The sequence below is a fragment of the Crinia signifera genome, chromosome 8, assembly GCF_055691185.1.
Source record: "Crinia signifera chromosome 8, ASM5569118v1, whole genome shotgun sequence".
NCBI lineage: Eukaryota > Metazoa > Chordata > Amphibia > Anura > Myobatrachidae > Crinia > Crinia signifera.
The window spans coordinates 32,428,119-32,434,455 of NC_139224.1; the positions used below are offsets into that span (position 1 = coordinate 32,428,119).

The 6,337-nt window shown below is 46.7% G+C and overlaps 1 protein-coding gene across 10 annotated transcripts in view; it reads left to right on the forward strand.

Moving 5' to 3' along the window:
- Positions 1–6,337, forward strand: part of CFAP20DC (CFAP20 domain containing) — a 269,546-nt gene that overhangs the window by 63,364 nt on the left and 199,845 nt on the right. The gene's annotated exons all lie outside the window — the stretch shown is intronic.

Here is a 6,337-nt window from a genome sequence, read left to right on the forward strand (position 1 = left end):
AATTGCTGGGTCGGCGGTATGAATGGGGTATTAATACATCTGCTCCATAAGGTAGTGTTGTGGTCATGTTCTTACCCAATACAGTCCCAGGACTTTTAAAACGTCAATTTATGAGAGGCAATATAGATTCATGGGTACGGTGGCTGTTTGATTTAGGCGACATTTTCAAAACAACCTGTAATATTACAGGTAGAAGCTAACTGGCTAGTGTTTTATCTCTCACTACTATATCCATCGCCAAGCAGGAGATGTTATAATTGCTAATTGGATGACCAAATCCAGTTGATAGACCATTGATGCAAGTACTCCAGGTTATAGGAAGTAAAAAGCCTTCAATGCCTCCAATGTAGCCTCAAATTCAAAGAGTCCTATTCCATGTTATGTCTGACAACCGTCCATTTATGTTCACTTGCTCTGTGCATCCCCGTGGGCTCTGCCAGTGTAAACCCTGCTGGGGGCCCCTAGGCAGCTGAAATCTTGGGCACCACTCACAAATTATCTCCTAATACATTTTAAGTTTTACCAAACAACAGTCTATGATCTGGAAACTATACGTTGAATCTGATGTCTATGGGTTTAGTGCTTTAATAAAGATTGTTAACGGGTCCATTACATTAATACAGTCTTTCTCTATAGATTATTTAATGTCATGTTTTTGTTTCTTTGAGTTGATCAAATTTTTTAAGCTTTTTGAAACAATTGAAGAAAGCTTTCTGTCAAAATCAAATCAGTGTCATTTTGATCAGCTATCGTGGGGCCTCTAAGAGGTTCGGGCTCCATAGACCGGTGCCTACTCTGCTTATTTGGTAATCTGGCACTGCCCATGGGTGCAGTAAGCCGCACAATGGTGAACAATAAATCTGATGCTACGTTCAGCATAAAGCTCAGATCACTACTGCATTATTTCTAATGGACTGCCCTGCTGTATTTCCATACAGCGCTATCACAGTGAATGCATCCCCAACCACATTTGAATCAGGCCCATTACGTGTAAGTATAAAGGGCCCACAGTTTTTGAGTTCTGAGTTCTACCTGAACTGCAGTGGTGTCACTAACATTTTTGCGCCCCCCCTACCCCGCCAATATTGACATCTCCGTGTGTCGTCCCCCCCCCCCCCATAAAATTGCAGGAGACAGAGCCAGCAGGATATCTGCGCTGCATGACCTGGTATGCGGCGGCATGCGGAGGGGTAAGGGGGGTGCTTAACTTTTCTTGGGCGGGCGGGTGGGGGGGCTATGGGGCGGCGATGTCAATATGTCCCGGGCTCTGGGCTATTAGTAACTACAGTTACTCAGCGCCTTCCTGCCACAGCAGGGACTGTGGGGCTATAGTTACACCACTGCTGAACTGATTTCATTTGACCCAGCTAAGAATTTTCCTGATTTCCTGATTGCAGTGCTCCTCACAGTGATTACATGGATATTTAGTCTGCACGCAGCCGAAAGGAGAGCCCAGGACTTATTTTTCAGCAAATTGGGGGCAGGAGATGACGTCTATGGTCGCTCCCACCGTTTTTGTGAGCACACCCATGAAATGCCAGGTGCCCACCCTGGAACGCCCATGAAAATTTCAACGAATGCAATCGCTGCGGGGTCTACACATGTGCATTAATGCCTATGCGCATGCACAAATGCCTACCATCGACAGAGGGGTCGAATTTGCTGCTCTACAAGCAGGGTCTGAACCCTATGTCTGGTGTGGATGAACTAGGACTCCCCCCCCAGGTAAAATCAACCACTGTGTGAGACTGCACTGGCTTCACTGTGACTGGCAGTGACTTCCTATTGGAAGTCCGACCTGCCAGTCACTCAAGGCAGTCCCATTGGGAGGTGTTCCCTCCCTCCGGGATGCCTCTCTATGCGCAGCTGTGGGGCAGCCCCTAAAAACACAGGCTCAATACCGTGTTGACGAAACTGCACATGCGCCGGACCAGGTACAGTCAATACAATTTGACGGGTCTGCCCCCATAGCAGACCCATAGAGGCTGGGGCCAGCACATGTGCAGTTCAGAAGAGGCAACTGCACATGCGCCGGTCCCGCAATGGTGATCAGGACAAGAAAATGCAGGCGTGGCGGGGACCTGTGGGGACTAGCAGCGGTGGCACCGGAGGGTGGGTCCTGGCATCTCGGCAGCCCCTCTCCTCCGATGGGGTAAGAGCCGCCACTGAACATGATCTGTTTTTCTTGTTGTAATGCACAATACCAGTGTAATACACTGCACTGGAAAGGTGTAAGAAATGGACACTGCATGTGTAATGCATTTATACAGTATGAGTAAGGTGGGTGGAGGGGACCTTTAGCACACTGGGTAAAAATTATTTGATCCACAAAGTGTTTTCCTTCAAATTCAAAAATTAATTTATTCCATATAGACATAGCACATAGAAAAAATACACTCAATAAAAGGGGTACACAATAAAATGCAATAGAAAATCCTTCCTCACCCAGCTGAAAAGGTGGAGCCAGGATGGTAATGACAGAGTGTTCCAAAAGTGGGCTCACCCTGTCGGCTCCACAGATTTTTTGCTGGGCAGAGGTCCTCCTTGGTAATCTGCAATCCCTTGGGGCCCCAATCTGTGGAGCCGACAGGGTGAGCCCACTTTTGGAACACTCTGTCATTACCATCCTGGCTCCACCTTTCCAGCTGGGTGAGGAAGGATTTTCTATTGCATTTTATTGTGTACCCTTTTTATTGTGTGTATTTTTTCTATGTGCTATGTCTATATGGAATAAATTAATTTTTGAATTTGAAGGAAAAGACTTTGTGGATCAAAGAATTTTTACCCAGTGCGCTAAAGGTCCCCTCCACCCACCTTACTCATCTAGCAAATTCTGTGTTTTGGGAAACACCAGGAAGGTGGGCCTAAGCAGCAAGGGGGTGCGCAGGGATACACAAGATCACTATTGTATAACATTTATACAGTATGTCTCAGTTAACTGTCCCCGAAGTGCATGTTTCATGCATTTGATCCATTTCCATGTGTGAATGAGCCCTAATGATGTGCGGTTCGGTTCTCCAGAAATCCGAATCCACACAAATTTTGAGGATCCGAACCAGATCTCCCACGGAGTTCTAATCTAAGTCCCGGTTTGAATTTTAAATCCAAATTCCAGGTTTTGGTTTGAGAGTCTGAATCGGAACCAAAACACTTGAGGGTGGTCTCCAAAAAAACAAAATACGAGGATGACATCAGAACCAAAACACCACACTCCTTGTACATCTGTAAGTTTAATGCACATTTGTATTTTAGGTAGCAGTTTTGTTCTTTCTTCAGCCGCAGAATATATAATTGTACACTTTGAAAGAACAGTCATATTCAACAATTTTGCAAAAGGTTACCTGTGTCAGTAGAAGTTTGTTTACAAGGTAAATGCACTTAGCTAATGTCATATTCCACTTGACATTATGCTTTATAATGGTGCTTGAATGTTCCTGTTGTCTGCATTTTTATAACCAGTCTGGTCACCAAGCGCAGCGAAAAGCCTGTACAGAGAAATAAAAATGCTCCTGTTCAATACGGTCAAGTACAATTACATAGGACAGTGGAAGATACAAAAAAGTGTCCGTCTGTCCAGCTTCTTATGCTAAAATGTTCCTGTCATATACACTTAGTGGAAGCAGTGATTTTGTTGTGAACTAATACTTTTAGACATCTAGATTTTCTTATAAGAGACCAGAGGCTTTACTAAAAGCTGGCAAGGAACCTTAAGATTATCTGTCCAACCATCTACAGTAACTAGTTAGCTGGTTGGAGCGAAAATCTCGTAAAGTTGGTTAATTTTCACAATTGTGAGTTTAAGCTTGTATCTAAAGTGTCTGATTTTAATACATGAGGTTGTGAGTTCAAGTACCCTGATGGAGTGCTGAGCGAATGGGTTTTTAAATATACGTGTTGTATCCCCTGTTCTTGTCAGCTTGGACTCTTCCGACACTAAGGGGGTTATTCTGGTTGGTTTGCAAAAGCAAGCTCCTTGGACAAAATCATGTGCACTTCATTTGGGGCTGATGTAACATGTGCCGAGAGAGTTAAATGTATTACGCATGTATGATTATGGCAAACCCCACCCCCATGCGGGACATTGCAGCCCTTGGACGAGACGACATGACATTGGCAGTACAGTATGCTTGATATGAGTGTGCTCATATAGGCCCTCATTCAGTTGTGGTTGTCACCAACATGAATCTGCATTCAGTGTAAGGGCCGTCAGGGGGTGGCGGATGCCAGTTATCGGGCAGTGGGGCATTGCTGGGTTGCAATATGGACAACCGAGTAGTGTCTGGACTGTTTTGGGCAGGGCCGGTGCTAGGGTGTCCGGCGCCCTCCTGCGAACCATACATTTTGCGCCCTTTCACATTGCCATTGCAACTAGCTGCAGACCGATTGTGTGCTCTCAGTGCTGTGTCCGCAAAATGTTGCAGGCACTAAAGGTGCCCATACACGCTGCGAGAATCGCATACGTTATGGGCTAGATCGCATCGCACGGCATGCATACAATGTGTGAGCGATGCGATCGGAAAGCAGTACAAAAAGTATGTGCAGCACCTGTGACTGAGGGGGAAAGGAGGGGAAAGAAGGAGGAGATGGAAGAAGAGGGGAGGAGATAGAGGGGGTGGAGTGTTGAGGACTGGCAGTGGCACTGGCACAGCACACTGAGAAGAGGGAAGGAAGGGGAGGCGGCACCGCTGCCTGTTCATCATTTGATTGACAGCAGGGAGCAATGGGTAGGGGGGCGGATCCGGACATGACATGTCATCCAGGCATTCACAGACAGCGATACATGCCTCAGCGCAAGTGTCCGTGAGGAAGAGGGGGGCAGTTTGCAGGAGGAGGACAGTGTGTGCGCGATGCAGGGAGCTGCTAAGCCTGTCTATACTGCCGCCCGCTGTCAGACAGGCGCTGCGGGTGGTGTGCAGGAGGCAGTGATAGTGAGGGCTGAGGCAGCATTAGCAGAGAAGGGAGGGAGACAGCGCCTTTTCAGCATGGCGCCTCCCTGCTTTGCAGGAGCTGCTGAGTGGGTAGCGCCGGCCCTGGTTTTGGGGAGGCCACAGCACTGCGACCCAAAATATGGTGGCCCTGTGTCTGGTTCTCAGCTAGGCTGCACAACAAAGGGGCTACCAGTGATATACAAGCACTTCGCAGTGCAGCGAATCGCTTATATAGTCGTGTTGCAATCACGGGACCCGGTATGCAAGGCACCCTTGGGATTGCCTTGCCCTGTGCTGGGCGCCCCCCCCCCCCCCCCCCCCGCAGGTATGGGTCGTTAGGGGTTGACAGTGTATAGGTCAAAAGTCAGTGTATAGGTCAACACTTCAAAAAGGTCGACATGCATTATGTCGACATGGTCAAACAAGCAAAAGATCGACTCGGAAAAAGCTCACCATGAGTTTTTGGTTTTTTGGGTGTCTGTGTCGACATAGGTCGACATGGACACTGTATAATTGTACCACGTTGCCATGGGAACATTTTGACATAAGTTTTTAGTTTTTGGTGTCTTTGTCAACATGGACACCATATAAGGGTGCCGCACCCGCACATGTCAACTTTTTGCTTGTGTCGATATATTGGCCGTGCCAACCAAATGCATGTCGAACTTTTGGATTTTTCAACCTTTTCACTGTCGATGACCTAAGGACCGCTATCCCGCCCATGCATGCTCCCAATGGGGTTATAGCTTTGGGCATCTTGGCAAAGCTAGAACCCTTACTGAATGAGGGCCACAGTACCGGTGCAAAACCAAATGCATCTCCCAGCGCCTCCAGTTCAGCATATTGGGTTAAATATATTCTTTTTGCTGGCAACTTTTTAGAGCATATTTTCTGAGTGCACATGAATCCAACTCCCCTCAGCCCCTACAGTGTTCTCCATATGTTGTTCTGCAATTAATGTAAATATTGTGCGATCACAAGGTACGGTTCCAACGCGCATTACTCCCGAAGATAGCTGATTTCAAATATAAAGATCAGGGAAATGAACTTGTTCTACTCTCAGAACGCTTTTCCAAATGTAGATGTTCCGTGCGGAATGATTGCAGCTAATGACCGCGGCTAGCACAGTTTCTCACCTCCTGATCACTGGAATATTATTATAAATGAGGTTGATTTTCCTTTTGACTACCTCATTTTTTCTCAACATGGTCCTATTACTTTCCTATCACAATCCTGACCCTTAGATATAAATGCTCCAGTGGAGACATAATAAATATATATTAACTGTTCTGTGCCTGCTCCCATGTAACTTCGGGAGGAGAGGGGAAAAAAAGGACTAAAACGCGACGTTCGGCTCTTACTACTGACAATCGTCGGAAAGTGCTGCGATAAATACATTCCCAGGATGT